General features: G+C 41.1%; 2 long non-coding RNA genes across 5 annotated transcripts; one reads left to right on the top strand and one right to left on the bottom strand.

Annotated features, from left to right (window-relative positions):
• Window positions 1-250: 250 nt before the first annotated feature.
• LOC119803791 lies at window positions 251-24,940 on the top strand. Of its 4 annotated transcripts, XR_005283731.1 has the most exons (5): window positions 2,850-3,368; window positions 4,464-4,607; window positions 5,426-5,557; window positions 9,748-9,841; window positions 24,712-24,940. It is a non-coding gene; the product is annotated as an uncharacterized LOC119803791 (long non-coding RNA). The 4 variants fall into 4 exon arrangements; XR_005283729.1 differs by lacking the exons at window positions 2,850-3,368; window positions 5,426-5,557 and adding an exon at window positions 251-669; XR_005283728.1 differs by lacking the exon at window positions 5,426-5,557.
• On the bottom strand, window positions 2,030-18,393 carry LOC119803790. Its single transcript, XR_005283727.1, has 2 exons — window positions 18,287-18,393; window positions 2,030-2,146 (listed from the first exon to the last, which is right to left on the bottom strand). It is a non-coding gene; the product is annotated as an uncharacterized LOC119803790 (long non-coding RNA).
• Window positions 24,941-26,908: the final 1,968 nt, after the last annotated feature.

The following is a 26,908-nucleotide window of genomic DNA, read 5'->3' as shown; positions in this document are numbered from 1 at the left end:
TTAATTGGGGTGGTTTACAGTTCAGAGGTTTAGTCCGTTGTCATCATGATGGCAGAAATGCTATATCTTGACCAGAAGGCAGAAGGAAGTGGAATGACTGTCACACTGAGTGACACTTGAGAAGAAGACCACAAAGCCCGCCCCCACAGTGACACACTTCCTCTAATAAGGTCGTACCTAATAGTGCCACTCCCTTTGGGGCCATTTTCTTCTAAACCTGCACTCTTGGGTATTATTGTGAATGTGCTGGTTGGTTTTCATCATCTTCACTTAAACTAAAGTCATTTGGGAAGAGGAATGTTAACTGAGGATTTTTTCCTCCCTGTGAGCATGTCTGTGGGAGTTTTTCTTGGTTAATGATTGAAGTGGGAGGGCCCAGTTCGCTGTGGGCAGTGCCACTCCTGGGTAGGGAAGTGGACCGGGGTTATATGAGGAAGCAGTCTGAGCAAGACAGGGAAACTGTTCCTTCTGCTTCAGCTCCTGCTCCAGGACTTGTAGGGTGACTGCGATGGGCACCTCATCCCCCACATAAGTTCTTTCCTCACCCTTTGCATTTGACTCTGGTGTTTATTGCAACAGCCAGCAAACTAGTACAGCGGACAGTGCCAAAAGAGCCACCGAGTACAGAACATCTCTTCACGAGAGTGCTGTAGGAGAAACCTCCTTTGGGTATGTACAAAGAAGTACCATGAACTGGATGACTTAACATCTAGCTCCGTTGTTCCGTAGTTCTGGAGGATGCAAGTTCAAACTCAAGACATTGTCAAGCTGATTCCACCTGAGAGCTGTGGCGGAATCTGTTTCAGACTTCCCTCTTCTTGGTGGCTATCTTTTTCCCTCATTGAACCGTCTTTCTGTTTGAATCTCTGAGTCCAAAGTTTTCCTCTTTCTAAGGGCACCACTCATTGATTAGGTTCTGTGTCCATGGTTTCATTTTAATTTGATTACTTCTGTAAAGTACCTATTTCCAAGTATGGTCACATTCTGAATTATAGAAAATTAGACTGTCAATGGGAATCTTGGTGGGACGTGAAAAGAAAATCACCTTTTCTGTGTTCCATGACTTTGCTGAAGATCGCTCTTAAGTGGGAAATGTAGTAAAGATATTTTTGGGGGAATGGAAAGTGTGGAAAAGTTGGGGCTTCTACTGTAGGAATTCTTAGGAACCAAAAAGGAGCTGTTGGCACACTGGGAAGCACTTCATGTCAACACTGTTCTTAGATTCAACTAATGATTTGTTAGTTCACAAATAATTGGAGCTGCCGAGTAATTTTTCATTAACTGTATTTTTTTTTTTTTGCTTTGAGATTTTGGTAATAGACAAAAAAGGGTGGAAACAGGCGAGGGCTCTATTGGTATTGGAATTCTTGGCTTAGAGCAAGGTGATAAATGGAAAAGAGGCAAATTCTGTTGACATTTTAATTCTGTCCACACTCATGAAATCTTCCTTATTTAAAGAAATCATGGGTAAATAAGTAGTACATGCCTATAATCACAGGACTGGGTCATAGATGCAGGAAGATTCCAAGTTTGAGGCAAACCTAAGCCAAATAGCAAGACTGGGGCTGGGGGTGGGAGAGGGCACAATTTTTTCTTTATTTTTTATTTCTTTTCTCATATATGACACTCCAATTGCAATTTTCCTTCTCTCCCTTCCCCCAAGCTTCTCCCCCACAACACCCCCTCTCTGCTTCCTCTCCGAAAAGAACAGGCATCCTAGGGACATCAATCAAACATAACAAACCAAGTTACAAGGCCAGGCATATACCATCACATCAGGGCTGAACGAGGCAATTCAGTAGGAGAGAAAAGGTCTCACAAGCAGGCAAAAGAGTCAGAGACCACACCTGCTCCCACAAAAACCCCAAACTACTTAACTATAACATATATGCAGAGATCTTAGGTCAGACCACTACAGTCTCCTTGGTCTCTGTCAGCAAGTTTCCATGAGTCCCAATGGGCCGTGTTCTCATGGAGTTTCTGACCCTCTGGTTCCTCCAATCCTTCCTCTTCTTCTTTTGCAGGATTCTTGGGGCTCCACCTAATGTTTGGCTGTGAGACTCTGCATCTTCTCCCATCTTTTGCTGGATGAAGTCTCTCTGGTCTCTTTGATGACGATTCTGCTAGGCTCTGGTCACAAAACATTCTGCAAGCAGGACAAATATGTTTGTCTTTTTGGGTCTGAGTTACTCTGGATAATTTTTTTTCAGTTCCATTGGGGACAATTCTTCTAGCATTAACAGAGCAATATATTTAACAGATGATAACAGTATACCAAGGAGCCAGCAGAAGGCATATGTAGAGATGTTTCCATTGACACATTTTAGCGATACCCTCTGAACACAAAGAGTAAGAAGATAGGGAAGTGCTTCTTTGGTAGTTCTGGGAAAGGATATCTAATGAAACATTTAAAAAAAGATTTGTTTACCAAGCCCAGCTGGACTGGGACTGAAAAAGCATGGGATAAAACCGGACTCCCAGAACATGGCAGACAATGAGGGCTGCTGAGAAGCCAAGGACAATGACACTGGATTTGGATCCTACTACGCATACTGGCTTTGGGGGGGCCTGGCCTGTTTGGATGCTCACCTTCCTGGACCTGGATGGAGTGGGGAGGAACTTGGACTTCCCACAGGGCAGGGAACCCTCACTGCTCTCTGGACAGGAGAGGGAGGGGGAATGGAGGGGGGAGGGGGTAAAAGGGAGGCGGGGAGGAGGCGGAAATTTTTAATAAAAATTAAAAAAAGAAGCAAAAAAAAGAAAATAGAAAAAAGATTTATTTAGTGGGTATGCAGTGTTCTACCTGCATGTATGCTTGCATGCCAGAAGAGGGCACCAGATCTCATTACAGAGGGTTGTGAGCCACCATGTGGTTGCTGGGAATTGAACTCAGGACCTCTGGAAGAGCAGCCAGTGCTCTTAACCTCTGAGCCATCCTTTTAGGCCCCTAATGAAGCATTTTTGAAAGTGAATGTATTGTACATTGTAGAGTAGTCAGCAGCAGAAGCCCACCTGGATCCTAATATTCCAGGTTCCTACAGGCTGTGGTTTAGCTCTGATCTTACGTGCTCCCTCCACAAGGTTTTCTGGGCGTGTGTCTGTATTTACCACAGTGCTCTCTAACTACTGATTCCAATGTAGCTTCTTGCTGTGTGTTTCTCCTTTTACATACTCTTAAGCCTACACTGCTTTGCACCCTTCTCACGTCCAGAGACTGACCCTTCAGTCACCTCAGGAGGAGAGAAAAATCCTTTTGCCAGCTCAGCAATGAGCAGAGATCTTCCTATTGTTTCTTTGTTTTCTAGCTGGGGAATCTGGTCTTCAACCCTGCTGCTCCACCCTGGCTACTGGAGTAAAATCAGAACTAGGTGTGTGGAAGCTTGCCAACAGAAAAACATGGATGTTCTGTGGCTCACAGGCAGTGCTGTTTAAGCACGCATGCTCAGTGGGAAAAGCATCATATCTGCTTTAGAGGGTGATCCTCAATAGCGGCTTTTGTATTGAATGCTGCAGTCTGTCACCCCCTCCCCCCGGCCGCTGGAGTTTGCAGTAGGTACCAGCACAGGAACAAACAAATGGACTCAGCAGGGTATTATGTGGCTCCTTTTACTAGAATGTGCTGCTTTGGGGGTTGTCAGCGGTTAGAAAGAGGGCCATAAGGCTGCCTGTGAGGAGAGCTGCAGTCAGTCCTCAGGGAGAGAGGATGAGCAGGAAGGGGCTGGAGCTTCTAGAGAGACCTCAGGGTAGTTCCGGTAGAAAGCACAGTGGCTAGGGCTTCTGAAGCAAGTCCCAGACTGTGGTTGCCTGCAGCCATCCTTTCCTGGCTTCCAAACTCACGTCTTTCTCTCTCCTTGCCTGAAACCTTCTACATTTCTCTACGTCTCCCATTCTGTACCCCTTCTGGCTCCCTTGTCCTCCCTGTCATGGTCTCCACTATGAGTGGAGTTGCCAGAGGCCTTGCTTTTCTGCCTAGAGAGGGTCTCAGCACAAAGGAGGTTAGTATTCTCAGGGGTAGAGGACGAACAGCAGGGCAACAGGCTTTGAAATTCTAGTGAACCACTGAAGATCTTAGACATGATTTTAATGGGTAGTAACCATCTCTTGATACTCTATGTTTGAATAATCAGGGTCGGGCTAGAACTTGGACTGTAATTATTCATAACATCGTATCTCCGAACAAGGGCACAGCCATTTGTTTTCATGGTGGGTATTAACAGTCACCTGGAAAACACTTTCCCCTGCACTTGGGTACATCTGTATACTGTCATGTATATTTAGATATTCATATGTATGCATGCCTAATATTTGTGTGTATATATACATACATATATGTGTGTGTGTTTATATGTATGCCATATGCAACCAGCTACTTTCTGACTTGTGATAGTCGGATCTATGACTTTTAAGTTTTGTTGCCAAAGCAATAAGATTCTAAGTTTTGAATTTGCCTGCTTCCTATCTAGTGACACACGGCGCCATATTCCTTGAGCCTCTGAGTAGCAACAGCAGGAAACCGCAGCCAGTGAGAGAATCATGGAGTGAATAGCTGCTATTCTACGTGCAGTTGCCATGCTAAGCTATAGCGCTGGGAAGGCTCTGTCTGTGAGGTACATTTTCCTCTTATGTTATCACCTGTGTGTGTGCCTTGTACCACAGCATATGTAGAAATCAGAGGACAGCACAGGGGAGTTAATTCTCTCCTCCCACCATGTGGGTTATGGGGATTGAACTCAGGATATCAGGCTTGGTCCCAGACGCCTTTGCTTATACAGCCATCTTTCTGGACCCTAGTTATGCTACTTTTAACATATGATTGGTTTATTGCGTTCCAGTGATACTTGTCCAGGAGATCAAGCTGCACTCAGAATCTGCTTAGCCAATAAGAGACCTGACCCCCCCCCCCAAAAAAAAATTAGCAAGCACAGAAAAGGTCTAAAGAGTAAGATTAGCCCTGGGATACATGGCGTGTATATGTGTTCACATGTGTGTGGGCCTATGTGTATGGTACTACTTTCTGTGATGTCAGCACCAGACTGAGAAAACTGTGTTAAGTGACAGAACTTGGTCCTTCTGTGTTGAGGGGAACAGAAAACATCTGTCATGTTTTTATACAAACTAGAAGGGCATCTGGAGGCTTTTCTTGTGTCTGTTTCTTCTCTAATGTCATTGGCTTAAAGTAATGCTTATACCAAAGTGGCAGGTTTGGGTATGGCAGATTTTGCAGCTTTTCACAGAGAAGAGCCCCAGGAAAGATACAAAGACTGTCAGGTAACTAAAATATTCTGAAAGATAAACATTGTTCCGTGTGTTTGTGGGCTTCACTCAAGTCATGGAAAGGAAAGCTGTAGGAAAGACTCAGTAAATGTCCTCTAAAAGAATGCACAAAATGTTTCGTTTTAGCATACAAATCTGTATTTTGTCACAGAGAGAAGCATGCCACTCGATTGCAGCATGAACTAAGATGTCATGCAGAGAAGAGTGAGCGATGACTCCGGGGGTGGGAGAAAGTGGGACAGAGGTTGAGAAGTGAAGTATCCGACATTTGTATTTCCCAGAGGTAAATATTGAAAGTAAAAGACAGACGATTGGATTTTCTTGTAGACTAAAGCAAATTTGAGCTTCATCTCCAAATCCTCCAAATCCGTATATGATCATGAGGTGTCCCTGGGAGTTGGCTGCATGCCAGGATAGACTAACATGACCCTTGTCACCTGCGATAAAGTGTCACATCATCTATCTCCAAGCTGAATATTTGACCACCATCTCTTCTAACACACAGGGACTTATTTAGTCCTGGACCATGTTTGTGAAGATCTTAGAGTATAGTTGTAACTGTAGGTTGTTTTTCCAAAAATGTGTACCGTGAGTGAAGACCATCAGTTGCCTATGTGGCTGACTTTGCTGTGGGTATCAGGAGGCATTGGTGGTATTCTAGTATTCCCCATAGACTATGAAATGGCTCAATGTTGTGCAAACATCTCTCCATCTGTCACTATAATGTAATATAGAGAGAAATACCTTATGGGGATGAGACTAGAAGAGGATTTTATGTGATTACATCACAGGGTGATAGATGCTAACAATTTTGCTTATTATGAGCACAGTTCTCCAAAGAGAATTCCTGATAGATATATATTTTTGCAATTGCTCTTCTCTCTATGTATACAAATATAGCTAATATCATATCATAAATATAACTAAGAAAGTTAGGAATAGTCAAGAGGGATTTAACATTTGTATGAATAGAACAAATTGGAATTTGTGCATATTTGCTCAGACCTCGTTTTGATTAAAGGATGACTGGGAAGATTGAGAAAAAGAGAACTGTTCTAGGAAAATATTTACTAGATTCATAGTGTTTGCCTTTGTGACCTTTGGAATAAATTATTGAAGGGCACAGAAGCAGAGATCAGAGAGAATATTCTTTAAAATTAGAATAGCGGGCCTGGAGAGATGGCTCAGCAGCTAAAAGCACTTGCTGCTTCAGAAGACCTTTGGGTCCCATGGTGGCTCACAAACTTTAGTGGCAGGGAATATGACACTCTCTTCTGGCCTCCATGTGCTCCAGGAAGCCATGTGATACTTAGACATACATTCAGGCAAAACACTCATACACATAAAAACTAAAATTGGAATTGCATATCAATAACCAGAGATAAAGCAGATTACCAGGTTCTGAAGCTTGCTGTATCTGTATTCTTTTTAAATACTCATTTTGAGTGTACATGTGCTTATGTATGTAGATATATGGACATGTGCATGCAATAGCACACTTGTGGAGACCAGAGGGCAGCTTGTGGGAGCAGGTTTCCTCCTTCTAACACGTGGGTTCCAGGGGTTGAATTCAGGTTGTCAGGCTTTGCAGCACATGCTTTTACCCACTGAGTCATCTTGTTGGCCCATAGAATTCTTTTTCTTAATGCTCCGCCCATGGGGTAAGGACAGGATTGATACTATCCTAGGAACTGAATGTGAAGATGCTCAGTCCACAGTGAGTATGCTCTAGAAATGTTAAGTTATCATCTATATGATCCCACTAATTTTGAAGACTAATTTTATGAAGAAGATCTCAAAGGCTCTTCAAGAACTTGCTTGTTACTCTACAGCAGGAGGAAGGCAAATTATAATGTATTTGAGTTCCTATGTTGTCCTATTTATGAATATACATGTGAATTTATGAGGCTAAGTCAATGTCACTGAGCAAATATTTATTATTTGTATATACTAAACATTATGAGTGATGCCGGGGAAAATAATCAACAAAGCATAGTTCTGATACATGGCTCTTGCTCACTAAGGGTTATACATATCTTTGTGGTTCTTGCTACAAGTCATTCCGCCAGAAAAGGATTGCAACCAAGGTTCTTTTTTGGTTTTGTTTTCGGAGAGAGGATGGTCTCAAGTGTATGAGCTTCTTGTTTCAGCCTCCCAAGTGCTGATGTTGTAGGCATGTACCACTACAATCCAGCTATGTCTTCCTCCCTCTGTGCGTCCCTCCCTCCGTCCCTGCTGGCTGCCCTGGACCTCACTATGAGGACTGAACTCACAGAGATCCACCTGTGACTACCTCCCCAGTGCTGGGATCAAAGGCGTGTGTCACCACAGCCAACAAGAATGAGGATTTCTAACCAGGTCTACCTGATTCTAAATCTAATATACACAGTGACCCATTGGCATTTTTATTGTGGTAGCTTGTTTAATGTCTACAATGACTGGGCAGTTTGTTGACAAATCTGACATTTCAACAGTAGCCATCACATTAACATTATAATAATGGAAAAAAAACTTCGGAAAATAAAAAAAAAAACAAAGCCAATCCTACTCTGCATTCAGCTGTGGATACACTATTATTTTCATTTTCTATACGGAGTCAAAAGTCCATAGAGGTAAAAAGAAAACCCTTTGAAGTGTGTATTGAGCCAGCAGTGTGTGAAGAGCCCAGCTCAAGGCTGTCTTTTGTTTCTGATGAAGCTTTTCTCTGCAATGGGGATTTGAGCTTGGCCTTGGATTTTACGAGCAGGGAGGAGGTGCATAAGCAGGCCCGATAATCTCCCAGTTCTTAAATTAGACAGATGACCATCCATATACTAAACAAGGGTCACCTCTGCTCTTAGGACCGTGCCCATTGTAGGTATTCAGTTTGCATTAGCAGAAGGCGTGAATGGTACCTGACAGCTTCAACCTTATTCATAAGTGAGCCTTTAATAGACTTTTGCATGAATTAATTTGTCTTCAAATTACATTTTATTTCTTGATTTATTTGTGCGCGCGTGCGCGTGCGTGTGTATGTGTGTGTGTGTGTGTGTAGGTATGTGCACACCATAGCACAGTTATGGAGGTCAAAAGACAGCTTGTGGAGTTTGATTTTCTTCTACCACGTGAGCCCCAGAGATTGAACTTCAGGTTTGGCAGCAGCTACCTTTGCCCACAGAATCATTTTACCAGATATTTGTGTTCAAAGAGAATACCTTAATGTTTTATTCTTCGTGTGCATGCGTGCCTGCGTGTGTGTGTGTGTGTGTATTATATGGAATATGCATGTATTGCGCAATACATTAGTGTGTGACCATGATAATGCATGCAGACACATGAGAATGAATTCTGGGAACTTCCTTCCCTGCTCCCCTGCTCCCCTGCTCCCCTGCTCCCCTGCTCCCCTGCTCCCCTGCTCCCCTGCTCCCCTGCTCCCCTGCTCCCCTGCTCCCCTGCTCCCCTGCCCTATCGCTGAACTTGAAGCTCACTGTTTCAGCTGACTTTGCTGGCCACCAGGCTCACGGGATCTTCCCGTCTCTGTCCCTACCTCCCAGTGCTGGCATCAGTTAAACTAGCTTAACTAGTTTAACTAGTTTAACTAGTTAAAACTAGGATGCCAGGAATCCAAACTCAAGTCCTCAAGCTGGGGCAGCAAACTCTCTTGCCTACTAAGTTATCTCCCTAGCTAGTCCCAACATTCTTTCCATAAGTGCTTGATTATCCTTGGTTTAAACACTGCTTGAAGTTGCCAGGCAGTAGTGGCGCATGCCTTTAATCCAACACTCGGGAGGCAGAGGCACATGGATCTCTGTGAGTTTGAGGGCAGTCTGGTCTACAGAGCTAGTTCCAGGACAGGCTCCAAAGCCACAGAGAAACCCTGTCTTGAAAAACCAAAGAACAAAACAAAACAAAACAACCCCCCCCCCCAACTGCTTGAGGTAAGGAAGAAACATCTCTGTTTGCACCCATGACAAGATGCTCTGTGTAGTGGGGATAGACAGTTTTCTGCCATATGCTTCTGGAGGATGTGGCAGCCATGGCAACAGTAACATCTTCCAGTTGCTGTTCCTTGTCCTTTGCAGAGCTCACTGAGTCTCACAGATGGGCCTTTATGAGCTTCTCTCTTTAGATGGTTTGTTCATGTCCTTATTAATTGCTGCTCAACTCTAGAGGTGCCAAGAGAATGAACTGCCTGCTGTAATCATTAGTTTGAAAAGCTTAAATATCACCCATTGTATGCATTTTGTATCTCAAGATTAAAAAAAATGTTCATCTAAAAGGTGGGAAAAAAAGTAGCAACAGCAGTCTTTTCCAAGAAACATCGGGTTCCCACTGTTAATTAGCTAATATAGTGGTTGTAAAGCACTAAGAAAACGAAATGTAATAAAGTGTCACCTCCCTGATCAGCACCGATAGACTTTAATTACATCGGAAGGTCACAGACTGGCTGTTTTGCTCCTCTGAAAAAGATTCCTCTTCTCCTCCTTACTCTAGGTTTTTCTTCAGAAGAAAATATGGAAGGCAAGAATTTTCTTGCGGGTATTTCCTGCCTGTAACAAATAGGATTTTTGGATCTTCTGTGGGCTCTGTAAGTTCATTGCTGGGGTCTTCTGGGTCTGGGATAGCCGACTTGTACACTTATTAAACCTAATAGGATTTGGTTTGTGTCCTCTTTCCAGAGACTCCAGTGTTGAACTAGATTCTCTGGCCCCTCATCGTTTTTCTGCTTCTTTTGTTTAGTAAATAATGGGTCTAATATTTGTAAGAGGCCGTGAACAACCAAAGGGGTTTGCTTCTCTGCGCAAGGACTTGCGTTGAAGCTGTGAACTGCTGCCTCATGTCCTGTGGATGGCATTGTTGTCGCTGTGTTTTGAGTGATGTGAATACTTAAAGATTCTATCCTAACCGGAAGTCCCGATGAAGAAAGTCATTTATGGAGTGGGGAATACGTACAATGATTTTTTTCATTTGCAAATTATTTATTTCACAATCAATACAGGCTGACGTAGTCTATAAAATTCTACAACAAAAACTCATGTTTTTTTTTTTTTAAAAGATATTCTAAAATCCACATTATTGATTCCATAGTGATCAGCAATTTAGGGGAGGGTTAATGAATTCACACACATAGAATTAACGGCTCCAGGCTTGTTATGTGTAGTATATGATGATAGTTTAATTTATTTATATTTTTAGATTGTTTGTTTTGAGATAGGGTTTCGCTGTGTGGGCTAAGCTGATCACAAAGTCATGACTCTCCTACCTCAGTATTTCCTTACCTAACTGCCTCTCTGACATGGTTGGTTCAGGTTTTCTTTTCTTCTCTTTTCCTTTTTTATTTTGGTATTTTAAGATAGGATCTCAGTTTATACTCTGTAGCCCAGGCTGACCTCAAATATATGGCGATTTTCTTGCCTCAGCATAGTGAGTGTTGTGATTACAGGCATGTAATCCTCCCTCTCTCCTCCCCTCCCACCTCTCTGTCTCTTTCTCTGTGTCTGTCTTTGTCTCTCTATGATCTGTTGCATTTTTCACTTGACTGAATTAATCTTCTCTCTTGGATGCAGCTTCTAGTCTACCATCTAACTTGGAAATTTCTGCTTGAGACAGGGTTTCCTGAAATCCAGGCTAGCCTTGAACTTGCTATTACCTGAGAATGATCTGGAACTTCTTTTAAGTGCTATTTTTTTCTGCATATATGATGTTTGTGTGTGTGTGTGTGTGTGTGTGTGTGTGTGTGTTTTAAAGTCAGGTTGATGTTGGCGTCTTCCTTCATTGTTTTCCCCCTATTATTTGAGACAGGGTCTCACATTAAACTGGGGCTCACTGATGGGTCAGGCTGGCAACTAATGAGTTCCAGGAATCTGCCCATCACTGCCCTTCCCCTTCAGTGCAAATACACTGTTGCTGAGTCTGACTTATGTGAGTGTTGAAGATCAGAACTCAGGTCCTAATGCATGCATGGCAAGTGCTTTATTAACTGAGCCATCTTCCTGGGACCAACCAGGAACCTTGAACCTTCTAAGTGCTCTGATTTTTTTTTATTTTAAATAACTTTTTTCCATTTACTTTACATACCAACCAGTTTCCCCTCTCTCTTCTCCTCACATCCTTTCTCCTTTCCCTTTTATCTCCCTCCTCATTTACTCCTCTTCCATCTCTATTCAGAAAGGGACCGGCCTCCCATGGGTTTGTGCAAAGCATGGCACATCATGTTGATGCAGTACAAAGCTCCTCCCCTTATGTCAAGGTGGGGCCAGGTAATCCAGTATAGGGAACAGGTTACCCAAACCAGCTAAGCGCCAAGTACTCTGATTATAGGTGTGTGCCAACATACCAATTTGTACAGTGTTGGGGATCCAAATCAGGCCTTCATGCATGCTAGACAAGTCAGCAGAGCTATTAATATATCCCCAACAGCTCCACTGTGCGATTACTTTTTTAATTTAATTTTTTACAGTATTTTACCATTATTATTAATTTACTATTTTGGTTTTTGTGGAAACAGGGTTTCTCTGTGTATCTCTGGCCATCCTAGAACTCACTTCATAGACCAGGTTGGCCTCTAATTCAGAGATCTGCCTGCCTCCTCTGTATCCCAAATGCTGGGATACACCATGCCTGCTCCTCCTCCTCCTCCTCCTCCTCCTCCTCCTCCTCATCATCATCATCATAATCGTGTGTGCCTGTGTGTGTGTCTGTGTGTGTATGCCCGTGCACGTGTGTGCACGCAGGCACATATGTACTATGGACTGTGGGTGGTGGATAGAGAACAATTGTGGGAGCCATTTCTCTCCTTCTACCATGTGGGGCCCAGGGATTGAGTCATCAGGCTGGGTGGCTGGAGCCTTCACCTCTTAAGCCACATTGCTAGTCTATTGTGCAATGTTAAATCAAGTTAAGCACCTGGACCTCAAATGTGTTATTTCTTATAGTGAAAATATTAAAAAAATCTACTGTGAGATATATGTGACATTCATAGCTGCAAGCATCAACAAATTTCTAAAAAGATATATATATTCTCCAAATTTAGACAGATCCTTCTGACTTCCAAGAGGGATGAGGGGGTCGACTCTTGTTCTCCCACAGTTCTCCGTCATCGCCTCCCAAGTCATTAGTCATGCTATCCTTGTTAAATTTGTAACCAGTACATTCTGTTCCTTGAACAATCCCACTATTCTAACCTTGGGTCTGTATCTATTAAGTTCAAGGATTCCCACTAACTCCCATGATACCAAAGCATCTCCATTTTCCTACGTGTAAACAATTCACCTCGTCTTTGTAAGAACTGTTATACAGTAGTTTCCTAGGAAGAACTGCACTCATGGGCTTTCGGGAATGTCTTTAGGCTCTTCCGCTTTGTCTCCTGGGCTTGTTAAATACTCTTATTTGCTAATGCCACACTGCACAGACCTATCCGTCAACATATCATATCAACAACATTTCAACAACACATTTTTATAAATTTACCCTCTTTCTGCAATTCCACATTCCCGTAGCAGTGGAATATTCTGGAGCCTGATGACTGCCATTATGCGTGCTTTACTTAGCACCCGCCACTCTTGGATAAAGCTATATAAAACTGGACTGTAAAAATATTGCCACTTTTATAAGGTCCACAGTTTAAACATCTTTATTGTGCTTTATAATAAGCAGAGATCTCAGACCCTTAAATCTTGGCAGCCTTTTCAGATTCTTTGGTTATCTTTGAATTACAATTTTTTTCCTTTTCAGACAATACCATGAGGAGATGACCTAACTCCTGCTTGAACATTTCGCAGTCAAGGACTTTAGTATTTTGGCTAGAGATCATTTCATTGTGGAAAAGTTCTACACTGACTGGCTATTCCATTGCCACTCTTGTTCATTAGTGGACACAATTGGAGTGTGTATATTTCACCCTTCTTGAGAATCTTTCAACAATTTTAAGGGTTATATATATCCCAATTCTTCTCCATTCTTGTTCCTCTTTGGTGAACTGCATTTTGAAGGATGGCTTTGAGAGAAATCTCTGAGTGTGAAGCTTCAATGTAAAATCTCATCCTTTTTATTTTAAATAATTCAATGTATTTTACAATTACAATGCTACTGCTTTGAGAATGCTAAGGAAATAATTTATGAATATGGATCATGTGTGAGTCACACTATTGCATGAAAATAATTTGTTCTAATAATACATGTATATTTATAATATAATTTCACACTTAATGAGAAGATGACATCAATGGTGGCCAAATAAAATATTGAGGACTGAAATTATGCACCATAGAGAGACAGATTCTCTACTTTTAGGTTCTTTGTCTGTGAGACAAACTGACATCAGCTTAACAGGAGAACAGGCAGACCAGTGTATGTGTTCCTGAAAGTTTTGTGTGGCACAGGAGTATGGGGACACCTTGCCAAAAGAACAAAGGACTCTCCAAGGAAATGATAGAATCAGAGGCTTTTATACTGTTTGTACATGAGTGATAATTTTAAAGGAATGAGAGGACAAAGGGAATGGGTTTCTGAGCTTTAAGAGGAAGTGTGTTATAGGAGGGCTAACATACAGAAAAATAATGGCAGGCGAGATCCAGTTACCTGGATGGATCTTTTGTGTTGGCCCTCTATGCCCTCTTGTCTTTCCCTGAGGAGAAGAAAGTTTTGGAAACACCCTCTCAAGGGTGATCTGTGATCTGTTCTCAGGCAGATCTAGCAGGACAGCCTGTTTTTAATGAATCACCATCAACTGAAAATAATTCTTGTGCTAGAATGTGATATTTTGTGGATAGTGGGTCAGGATACACAATGCCCTAAACAAAACAGAGCTTGTGATGCCACGTGAAAACCACCCACGAGGCAGTAAGTCCAGAGCACCAAGGCAGATGGGGAAAACAGGTTCCTCTCGCTGCCTCACAGGGTAAGGGAGGAGAGGACAGGGTGTCACTTCATCTAGCATGGGAGACAGAATTCTCTGAAAAGCATTCCAGCACGGAGAAGCTCCGAGGGAGATTGTTACTTCTGGTCTCTCTGAACATCTAGGTCTATAGGCTTTAGTACTAATGGGTAATTTAGGAATAAGAGGAAAAGTCATTGACATTCCTCAGTTCCTTTTCTTTTTCAGAATAATAGAGGTGGAGGAAAAATAAATTGGTTTTGCTAGTAGCTTCTGAGGAAAACTATGGGAGGAAAACTATCAGAGAGAAAATGAGACAAATCATAGCCTAGATTTTAGAAATATAAATAACATGCTTTTCATAGTCACTGTTCTTAATTATCCAGTGACAATTATTAAAAACTGCCATACTTTGAACATCCAATATTCTCAAAAACTTAATTGGGACCATATAATAAAGGTGAACATTGTTGAATTTCAGGCACCCTCCTAACTGCTTTGCATTTACTAATTCGTTTACTTAGAGAAGCAGGGCCATAGAGAGTTAAAGTGATTTGTCTATGAACTAAGACCCGCAGAGTCCTAGATTTGAACCCCGGAAGCTGAGCTGTAAAGCTGATATCATTGAGTCCCCAGCGCTGGGAGCCCACTTAGGATTCTAGTAGAGAGATGGAACAAGAGGGAGACTGCTCACTGGAAGTCAGGAAAGGAAAGGAATAGTTAGGGTTAGGGATAGTACCTGGGGGGCAGCTCTAGACTAAGAGGCACACAGTGCTGGAGTTGTCAGATTTAAGTACTGTCTTCAACTAGTTTGGTCTAGCCTTCCAGCATGGACCTCTATAAAACTCTTGGAGCTTCCTGAGTGGTAAAGGAGTCTTGGTTGTTTATGATAATAGAGTGACCTCTGGTGGCTTCTAGATGGCTTTAAAATGGACTGGTCACCAGCAATACCAAACATGTGAGTTAGAAGGTTGAAGCTTTGAGTTAGCCTGGCCTCGGAGACAGGCTAGAAGGCTAGAGATGGAGTTTGGTCTTGTGGTCAGTTATTCAATCAATCATCTTCACATAACAGAACTACAAAACAAACAAACAAACAAACAAACAAAAAGAAACCACCACTACCACCACCACCACCACCACCAAAATACAAAAGAAACCTGAAAGCAAAGCTCAGTGGTGCTTTGTGGTGGATGAGTACAGTGTTGAGACAGAAGGGGCCCAATTACACAGAACAAGGCAATGAGCCCTGTGCTGGAGCATCTTCCATTGCTCACTCTGTGTATGTCTTTGTTTATTCTTGAGTCTTATCTGTTATAATAAAGTGCAATGACATATATAAGGTAACCTTGAATTTTATAAGATTGTAGTCAGTTATTAACTTAGTGGGATTGTGGCACCCTCCCAGGTGTGTAACCAATTGGTATTGACTGAGGACTATCTTGTGAACTATACCCTTTAACCTGTGGCTTTTGCAATACTTCAGGCGGTTAGTGCCTGAACTGAATTTCAGTTGGTCATCTGTGTATGAAGCAGGGTAAAAGTAAGTAAAGGCAAGCGATTGTCATTCCTTCATTATTTTGCAATCCCCCCGATTTTGAAATATTTATCATAAAAGGTTAATATTTTAAATTTAGCTAATCAATTTATTTTAAATCCTGACCTCAGTTTCCATAGGAAATACATGTAATTCTCACTTTTTATTTTACAGATAGAGAAATAGAGCCATAGAAATGCAATATATGGCAAACCTATAGCCAATATTATACAATGGGGGAAAAACTGAAGGTATCTCCACTAAAATAAGGAACAAGAAAGGGTGGTCATTGTCTGCACACTTAGTATAGGACTTGAAGTCTTAGCTGAAGCATTAAGACAAGAAGAGGAAAAAATGGATACAAACACATAAGAAAAAATACAACTGTCCATATGCATAGTTGATATGATTCTATACATAAGAGACTGAATGCCCCATCAGAGAACTCTTAGATGGCATCAAAACTTTTAACAAAAAGGCAGGACACAAAATTAACATAAAAAAATCAGTAGCCTCCTATGTACTAGTTACAAATATGCTAAAGAAGAAGGAACCCTGAGCTTGGCTACCAGCACAGTCAAATTAAAGTGAAACTACAGAGTCATAGTACTCAAAACATATAATACTAGCACAAATCATCCGTGTAGATCAAAGGGATAGAATAGATGACCCAGATACAAACCTGTGTAGCTATAGTCAACTGAGTTTTGACAACGGTGTCACAAACACACACTGGTGATCAGACTACCTCTTCAACAAATAGTGTTGGCAAAACTGGATAGAAGAATGAAACAGAGCTCTGTTTCTCATTCTGTATGAAAAACCATCTCCATTGTATTTTTTCTTTTTTCTTTTTTTTTTTTTTTTGGTTTTTCGAGACAGGGTTTCTCTGCAGCTTTTTTTTTTTTTTTATTTTTTTTTATTTTTTATTTAGAGCCTGTCCTGGAACTAGCTCTTGTAGACCAGGCTGGCCTCGAACTCACAGAGATCCGCCTGCCTCTGCCTCCCGAGAATTAAAAGTCTTACAGAAGACCTGGAACTCTGTAAATGATAGAAGAAAGAGTAGGTGAAAGACTTGCCGTTATCTTAATTTCCAGAGGGGAATACCATCTTCTCAGAATATAGTATCAGCAGGTGAAAGAGTGGGGCCCTAGGATGATAAAAAGATTCTGAGCTGCCAGGGAAGCAGTCAACTGAGTAAAGAAACAGCCTATGAAATGGGTGAAAATTGTTGCTAGTGGGACAGCCAAGAGAAGATTGATATCTACATGACAATTAAAAATACAAGTGACTAAAAAAATCTAAACAAGAAGTCAGGTGATCCAATCAATAAATGGGCAAATAAAACAGATTTTTCTCAAAAGATGAACTACAAGTTGCAAACAAAAACGTAAGGAAAAGATGTTCAGCTTCACTAGCCATTAGAGAAATGCAGATCAGAACTATATCGAGAGCCTCTCTTACCCCAAAACAGAAAACCAGTTATTAAGAAAGAAAACTGCAACTGTTGGTGTGCATATGGACAAAGGAGAACCTTGTACCATTGTTAGTAAGATGTAAATTTGTCCAGACACCTTAAATATCAGTATGCAGGTTTCTCAAAAATCTCAAAGTAGGCATACCATATGGCCAGGCTAAACTACTCCGTAATGTTTACCTGGAGGACTTGAAATCATCTCCGAGACAGTGGCACATAAATGGTTTTTCAGCGCTAGCCACAACAGCTCAGTTATGGAACCAGCCAAGGTACTCAACAACAGAGAAATGAAGAAAAAAATTATGATGTAAGCAATGGAGTTTTTCAGCCACGTGGGAAAATGATGTTGTGTCATTTGCCAAAAATAATTCTATTAAGCAAATAAGTCAATCTCAGAAAGACAAATGCCACATAGCTTTCTAATTTGTGAGTCCCAGATTTTATGTAGCTACATAAAACCATGCATGTACAAAAAACATGACAGTGGATGTAAAGCTATCCTGTAGAACAAAAGGGACTGATGGGAGAAAGAGGGGTGACAAATGGGAGGGCTGTGCGGACTGGGGGTGTACGGAAAAGGCTCCAAGGATAATACATACTTGAATGAAGATGGTTGTTATAGAATATTATTTTAAGATATGTTACATTTGTTTATGCTGTGGAACATTTATTTAATGATGCAAAGATGTGTTGTATTCTTTTTTTAAACAAACTATCTCTTTTCATTTTACATACCAATCCCAGTTCCCACCCCTCCTCTCCTCCCTTTCCCTTCACTTTCTCCCCCCCATCCTCATAACCTCAGAGAGGCACATTGCTTTAGGGAAGGTACAAGGCCCTCCCTACTATATCTAGGCTGAGCAAGTTATCCATCCAAAGAGGATTGTTTCCCAAAAAGTCAGTACAAGGAGTAGAGAATAAATCCTGGTGCCACTGTCAGTGGCTCCTCAGTCTGCCCTATTACAAGGAGAGGGTCCCTTTGTTTGTCCTAGCTGCCCGGTTAGCTTAAACCCAAAATAACGACACAAAAACTGTATTAATTAAAACACTGCTTGACCATTAGTTCCAACTTCTTATTGGCTAACTCAAACATATTAGTTTAACCCATCTCCATTAATCTGTGTATCACCGCATGCCGGTGGCTTACCGGAGATTCTAACTGGCGCTCATCTCAGGCAGAAGTTCCATGGCTTCTCTCACTCTGCCCTTATTCCCAGCATTCAGTTCTGTCTTCTCTGCTTACCTAAGTTCTTCCCAATCAGGCCCAAAGCAGTTCTTTATTCATTAACCAATGAAAACAACACAAGAACAGAATAACCCCCTACACCACTGCCCTAGCCAGACAACTGTCACCCACATTCAGAGGGTCTAGTTTGGTCCTCTGCTGGTTCCTTTCCTGTCCAGAAGGAGTTGGAAAAGTTTGTTTTGAATCTTCCTTTTTAAAGTAAAATATGCACAGGAGACTTGATGAATCACTGGATTAATTCTCTTTATTTTTCTAAGGAAGGCACTGAAGTCTGTAGACCTTGATCTGATAACTCATAATGACTCCTGGCTAGCCATGGAGGTTCTGGGTCTGGATTCAAAACAACTCTATAGTTGTAATGTGGCCCTGATGACGTCTAGTCTACAGTACTATCTGCTTATGGAAAGGCTGTGCACACTCATCACACATTTAGATACTTAGAGATTTTTTAGTAAACTGGTAGGAAATACTAAAAGAGTTCTATTGAAAAGTCAAACAATAAAGAATTACCTAGAATAAGCGCTGAAGTTCCGTTTCATTGTAGCGATCCTGATTATTTCCTTTGAGAAGACTTTCTTAGAGTTGGGTGTGTGTTCTTCCAGATAGTTCACTATGCACATTGGTAAGTTTGTTCAAAGTCATTTCCTATAATAATGTTCACAAATATTTGCATTTATTTGACTTTTTCCACATTTAATAATAGATATGGGGTATATTTCTATTTCAACATTACAGATCAATATTTTTCTTACTATTTTATACTTTATTGGATACAAAGAAAATCACAGTACAATTGCATCATATGACTAAGAAGAAACCGAAGGATTTTTCTTTTAATTTTGTAGACTTTTAGTGCTTTCCTTTTATTATTGTTTGATCCCTTTGTTCTATTTGTTCTCTGAAATTAAAGTTTATTTTTTCAGAATGTCTTTGATCTTTCTCTTTCCCACAGGAAACATATTTATAACAGTTACTTTCATTGCTTTTTCCAACTTTTGTTTTCTTAGATACGTAGCACGATTAACTGAAGTCAAGTTTAAAACTAGCTATTGTGCTGGTACAGTGCTTGGTATGTAACCATGAGAACAAGAGTCTGGAGTCCCAGCACTTACATAAGAAGCTAGGCAGAATAGTGAGTGCCTAAAATCTCAGAGCTGAGGTTGTTGAAACAGGGGGTTCACTGAGTCCTGCTCTCGACAAATAAATGAGCTTCAGGTTCAGTGAAAGACCCTATTTCATAAAGTAGGAGAAGATGAACTGAGGAAGATGCCCAGTGGCAACTGAGGTCTGGATGTGTGCAAGTGTGCACACACGTGAGCACACACACAGACATGAAATAAAAAAGAAAACACTGTTGCTCCTGTGATAAGAAAGGGTTTGGTCACCAAAGCCAGAGATGAATTATTCATGAGTTGTAAGCAGACCAAACAGAAGTCATTGGTGAAGGCTTAGCTTCTGCTCATTAACTGAAAATGTTTCTCTGTGTCCCTGAGCTGACACAAAACATCAAGCCTTCAATGTAATATTTATTAAACATTTCGTAGTACAAATTTAAAATATTAAGTAGTTGTTTTCCCTACAAAGATTAGCATGTTTACATTTTTTCTCAGTTTAATCCTATCTAAAATTGCTTTTTCCTGAATGAATTTTGCATTCTCCCTCCCAATATTCATTCAGTTCTAAAGAATAAATGCCTAGAATTCAATTAGGTTAAATAGAAGCTTTTTTTAAAATTTGATTTCAGTAAGGTTATTTTAGAAATGAGGTTCTCAAAAGTTCATGTAGTAGAGTAGGAAAATAAATTTCAGATGGTTTTCAAGAAGGTAAAAAATGGAATCAAGGGGGCTGGAGAGATGGCTTAGCACTGACTGCTCTCCCAGCGGACCCAGGTTCGATTCCCAGCATCCACATGGTAGTTCACAACTGTAACTGCAGTTCTTGGGGATCTGACACCTTCATAACAAATATACATAAAGTAATGGTGTGGGAGGTCCTTCTGTCTATGTGTTGCTTTTATTGGTTAATGAATAAAGAAACTGGCTTGGCCTATAGCATGGGAGAAAGAAGGCAGAGTCAGAGAAAAGCCATGGAGCAGACAGAGACAGACGCTGGGAACTTTACCTGGTAAGCTACAGCCGCCTAATGATACACAGATTACTAGAAATGGGTTAAATTAATATAAGAGTTAGCCAATAAGAAGCTAGAACTAATGGGCAAGCAGTGATTTAATTAATACAGTTTCTGTGTGATCATTTTGTGTATAAGGTAGCCGGGAGGCCAAGAATCAAGAAGCGGACTTCTCCAACAAAATAAAGTTAAATAAATACTTAAAAAAATGGAATCAATAGCTGGGCAGTGGTGGGGCACACCTTTCCTCTCAGCACTTGGGAGGCAGTGGTGGGGCACGCCTTTCCTCTCAGCACTTGGGAGGCCGAGACAGATGGATCTCTATGAGTGTGAGACCAACCTGGTCTACAGAGAGTGAGTTTCAAGACAGCAAGGGCTATACAGAAAAGCCCTGTTTTGGGGGGGAAACCCCCAAAACCAAAAGAGGGAGCACTTCAATGTGTAAACTTTATATATGAATAATTGGAGCACAATACGAAACACAGATATGTATAGATATCTGTCACTATGATGATCTCATTGCAAATGTTTCTATTATGCAGGTCTTTATATTAGCCATTTCACCAATGGCTAAAACAAAGGATATTGATGTTACTGATTGGTATTTAATGTCTATTAATCCTATTTGAATATAGAAACCCAATGCCAAGGTCACTCAAGGCCAAGTGTGAAAAAGACAAGCACAAAATCAACTTAGTTCAACAGTAATGTAAAGCACTTCTGTTCCTCTAAAAATCTCACATCAGCACCAATAATTGATGGCAGCAAAAAACGAAAAAGGATTTAGTAGATTTGGGACACATATAATAAATACAGAACAATAACAAAGACTTTAGAGGGTTGTATTATTTATTTTATTTTTTGAGTGCTAGTACAGAAACGTCTTGCTGTGTTTTGCCCTTGATTAGCTCATAGAAGTTTGCTTTGATGTCTGGTACAGCATGATAAACAGCATGGTAAATTCTTACCTTGGACGTGTCACATTGACGGATATGCTAAGCAGGTGTTTTAAAAGTGAGGCACCTCATCACAGTAGCTAAGACCTAAGACTTGATACCTGTCTGGAGCTGGATACCCAGATAACCTCGATACCTTGATAACCTGTCTGGAGACCCAGCTCTGTCCACACTTTCTCTGTGACTTTCCATATTTATGGACATTTCTGTTACTCCCATGTTGTTGATGATTCCCTTAGCGTCTATCTTCTGGATAGATGCTTTTCGGCTTTTCAATTTCTATTTTGTTTCAGTATCTTAATTATAATATCTATATTTATATTTAGATTATATCTATATTTATTACGGACTGGTATTTATTAAGCGTTATGAATGTTTAAACTGATTTTCAAGGCATAAAAATTGTCTGTAGTATTCTCACATGTCTTCTTTATTATCTGTCTCCTTCCATTTCCCATGTTCTCTTCTTATAGAGCTATAGCATTTGATATCACTTGTTGCTGATTGTCTGTTCATCATGTTCACCATGTTTGGTAATCCTGTTGACTTATCTAAAAGTTCACTGATCTTTATCATACCATGTCCAACCTATCTTTAAGCCCATCCAGTGAATTGTTTCCTTCAAAATTTCAATTCTTACTTGCCAAAATTTTCAATTTTTTTCTTAAAGCTTTCTTGGAGCTTCTGTTTCTCCACTGATTACTTATTTCGTTCAAACTTTTCTCTATTTTCTAAAATACAGCTATACTGTAGGTCAAGGGTGCTGACTCTAACATCTCAGCCAGCCATGATCAATATCGATTGCTCTTTTCCCAGTATAATTACATTTAGTCAAACCTTATAATTTTTGATGTAGGCTACACATATATGTAAAAAAGAGTAAAGTGAAAATTAGGTATATATTTTTTTGTCTACAGAAGACCATGCCTTTTTCTTTGTCAGGAAGCTAGAGAGAAATGTTTTCTTTCCTTGTTTCATTGAGAAAGGGTCTCATTCTGTAGCCTAAGCTTCCTCAAACTTAAGATCTTCTGTTTCTCCTAAAGTATTTTAAAAATGTTAATAGCATCGAGTGGAGTGACTCAAGCTGAAGTTTCTACTAACTCCAGATCACCCCAGCTTTTAAATACCTTATGGGGACCATTTGAGTCTATCCTTGAACAGGGATTTGTGTCTCAAGAAGTATAAACCTATGATACTTCTGTCTCTGCTTTTCAGCTCCATCCTTATCTCAACCTAGTTCCTCAACAGGGATGTGAAGAGTGTTAGATAAAGAAGAAGTGTGATTTGAGGTCCTTCTAGGTTTTATATTGCTCTCAGGTTGATATAAGCATGCCCCCTTGTTTTTGATTCTTGTCCCATCTAAGAACTACTGATGGCAGATCAGCACCTCTGTTTGGTTATATCCCAGACAACGATGCAGGTCTGAACACAGTCCCACCTTTCACACACACAGAAAAGCATCATTCCTGTTAAGATTGCTCACTGCTATGGGTCCACTGTGCTTTGATGAATTTGAGGAAAAGCACACTTTTAAGATAATCTTTATTTTCCATAATACTTATACTCAGAGTAACATTTAAAACACTTAATAATAATTTAACAGAAGATCCACCATACCAGGTATTGGCCAATATTATTAGTAGTGAGAGGATTTGCATATTTAGAAACAGTACTGTTGTGGAAATATAGAAAAGGAAAAAGAAAACATATTCAACAAATAGTGCTGGTCTAACTGGATGTCAGAATGTAGAATAATGCAAACTGATCCATATTTATCACCTTGTACAAAACTCAAGTCCACGTGGAACAAGGGACTCAACATAAAACCAGATACAGTGAACCTAATAGAAGAGAAAGTGGGGAATGACCATGAACTCACTGGCACAGGAGATAATTTCCTGAATAGAACACTGATAGCAGAGGCACTAAGAACAACAATCAATAAAAGGGACCTCGTGGAACTGAGTGGTTTTTGTCAGGCAAAGGACAGCATTGGTGGCCTACATAATGGGAAAAGATTTTCACCAACTCAGTTTGACAGAGAGCTAATTCATATATATATGAAACTAGATGTTTGTTTTATCTTAATTTTATAGCTTGTCCCTAATGTGTTCACCTCACCCACTTAGGTATTTTATGTTTGCCTTGAATATGTGATTATACCCCTAACGGTATGGAAGTGATGAGTGTGTTCACTTACATGGTGCTAGGATACAAATTTATTTATCTTGTACTTGTTTCACGTGATTCTTAAAAAAGGAATCGACAAATGTCTATAACAACTGGGAGTTCGTTGCTTTCAACGATGCACAGTTTTCTGTGATGCGTGCCCGCCACCTTTTGCTCTCCAGCCCCCACGAGCTTTGGAGTTGCTTTCAGCTCCGTGTTCTCACCAATAGTTCCGCTGTGCACGCGCTGCCTTACCCACCCTTGCTGTGCAAGCAACAGGAGATGGAACTCTGGGTCCTTACGTTACGCCGTTAGAGACTGCTAGCCCAACTCCTCCCGAATCCAGTCAGTCAATGTGGCCCCTAAACTGCTCATCTCCCCCAGTCATTCCACCCTCCTCTCCCCGACTAACACAGGGCATCCTTTGCTTACTGACCTGAAACTGTGAAGTGGGGGGGGGGACGACTTACTTTGGTATATATCTCATTACATATGAGAATGAGCATCTTTTCAAATACTCTGAGCATCTTCCCTAGGGCTTCCCTCTCTGTGAGTCGCCGTTTTGTGGCACAAGCCCATCAGACACTCGTGTTTCCTCTCTTCTCCTAGTGTGCTCACCGGAGCTCTGTTCTATTTTGTTTGAGCTGAGTTGGGGTTCAGGCATTATCTCTGGGCCTGCAGTATGGGGCTTGATCCATTTTCAGCAGCAAAAACCTGTGTAGCAACCACCCGGGCAGAGATCTACTGCAGGTTATTGCGCCCACAGGCTCAGCGGCCCTCCCCTCAAGACCCTGTAGGTCAGTGCTATTCTGGCCTCTGATACTGTGGATCAGGTATTTTTTCAAGTACCACAGAATGTATATATACAATATATTTTCTTTTGTGGGAAAAAAAGAAACTAGACATCAACAAACCAAATAATCCAATTAAAAACTGGGGTAGAGATCTAAATAGAGAATTCTCAACAGAGTGATCTCAAATTGCTGAGAAACACATAAAGAAATGTTTAACAGCCTTAGTCATAAGGGAAATGCAAATCAAGACTAATTTAAAATTCCATCTTACACCTGGCAGAATGTAAGATCAACAATACGAGTGACAGCTGATGCTGGCCAAGTTGTGGAGCAAGGGGAACAGTGCTTTGCTGATGGGAGAAAACTACTTCAGCCACTATGGAGATCAATATGGCAGCTTCTCAGAAAATTAGGAATCAACCTACCTCAAGACCCAGCAATACCACTCTTGGGCTTATATCCTAAGAATGCTTCATCCTACCACAAGGACCCTTGCTCAGTCATGTTCACTGCAGCTTTATTCATAATAGTCAGAAACTGGAAACAACCTAGATGTCCACCAACTGAAGAATGGATAAAGAAAATGTGGTACATTTACACAGTGGAGTATTACTCAGCTATTAAAACAATGACATGAAATCTGCAGGCAAATGGATGGAACTAGGAAATACCATCCTGAGTGAGGTAACCCAGACATAGAAAGGCAAATATGGTGATGCTCACTTCTAAGTGGACATTAGCTGTTAAGTAATGGCTAATCATGCTACAATCCACAGACCCAGAGAGGTTAAATAATAAAAAAGGGCTCAAGCGAAATGCATGGATCTTTCTGGGAAGGGGAAATAGGATTAGATTTTGTGGATGGAACTGGGGATGGAACAAGAGGGATGGGGCAGGGGGTGGGAGAGATGGAGGGAGAGAGTCCTGGTTCTGGGGGCAACTGCAGGGGGGCAATGTGGAAACCTAGTGTAGTGGAAACTTCCTGGAATTGAGATTGACCCTAGATTAGTATTCTAGTAATGGGGAATACTGTGAACTGGCCATCTTCTATAATCAAATAAGGCTCCCAGCATCAGGATTGGGATATCAACCAAGCCACAAAAATCTTTAACCTACAATCTGTCTTGCCTGCAAGAGGTGGCACAGAACTCATGGGATTGACTAACCCATGACTTGAAGCCATGCCTAGAGAGGGACTCCCATGACCGACACTGCCTGGATGTACAGGGACCAGAATCAAGACATCCCAGAGATAAATATGGATAGAACCAAACACGACTGGCAAAAAGTCAATGAAATGATTTCTAATGTTATTCTGCTATACTTATAGATCCATTCCTAGTCCAATTATCATCAGAGAGGCTACATCCAGCAACTGTTTGGAGCAAATGCAGAGAACCACAACCAAACACTAGGTGGAGCCAGGGGAGCCCCACAGAAGAGGGGGAGGAAGGATTGAAGCAGCCAGAGGGGTGGAGGACACAGTGAGAACATGGCCAACAGAATCAACTAAGCAAGACTCATAGGGACTCACAGACTGAAGTGATTGACAAACATGGACCCTGAATGGACCTGAGTTAGGTCCTCTGTGTATACCTTATGGTTGTATAGCTTGGTGTTTTTGTGAACTCCTAACAACATGAGTTAGGGGTGTTTCTCACTCTTTTGCCTATACTTGGAACCTTTCTTCTCCTACTGTGTTGTCATGACATGAGGGTTTATGCTCAGTCTTTTGTATCTTGTTATCTTGTTAGTTCATGTACAGTAGATATTTTTGGGAGGTATCCTCTCTCTCTCTCTCTCTCTCTCTCTCTCTCTCTCTCTCTCTCTCTCTCTCTTTCTCTTTCTCTCTCTCTCTCTCTGGGAAACAGAGGAGGAACTGATCTGGGGAAGAGGGGAGGTGAGGTAAGAGACTGGGAGGAGTGGAGGGAGGGGCAACTGTGGTTGGGATGTAATGTGTGAAGGAAATGAGAGAAGAATAAAAAAAAACCCACTACTGATGTGATAAATATGAGAGTCAGGACAGGTTGATTTTAAAGATCTGATGAACTGGTAAATGGATGTTATCAACATAAACTTTGCAATAAAAATGAAAATTTGATCAATACAATTTTCATTACGAAAGCATTAGTGATGCTAGTTTTAAAGAAATAGATTTTTTCCCCTGTATCTAATATTTGCCTAGCTGGTGAGAGTTGTTTGCCTATGAAATCCTTATACTTGCTGATTTTGACTTAAGACACCAAGCCAGCTTGAGGGACCTTCTTGTTTCGCCTGCTGAGGTTCTTCTCTTGAAATTTCTCCTGGTTGGAACTGTGTAAAGTGAGAAGCCTGGAGGTGAGAAGGAAGGAGCCAAGCCCTGGTATAGATCTCCTGCACAGAGGGAGGCGGAGGCTGAGGGCTCTCTCCTGCGGACAGTTGAGAGCTGTAGACTAGGCTCCTTCACAGCAGTCAGCTTCATGTGCACGGAGGAGATC

This window comes from Arvicola amphibius, chromosome 18 (genome assembly GCF_903992535.2).
Source record: "Arvicola amphibius chromosome 18, mArvAmp1.2, whole genome shotgun sequence".
NCBI lineage: Eukaryota > Metazoa > Chordata > Mammalia > Rodentia > Cricetidae > Arvicola > Arvicola amphibius.
This window is presented reverse-complemented; position numbering and strand designations above follow the sequence as displayed.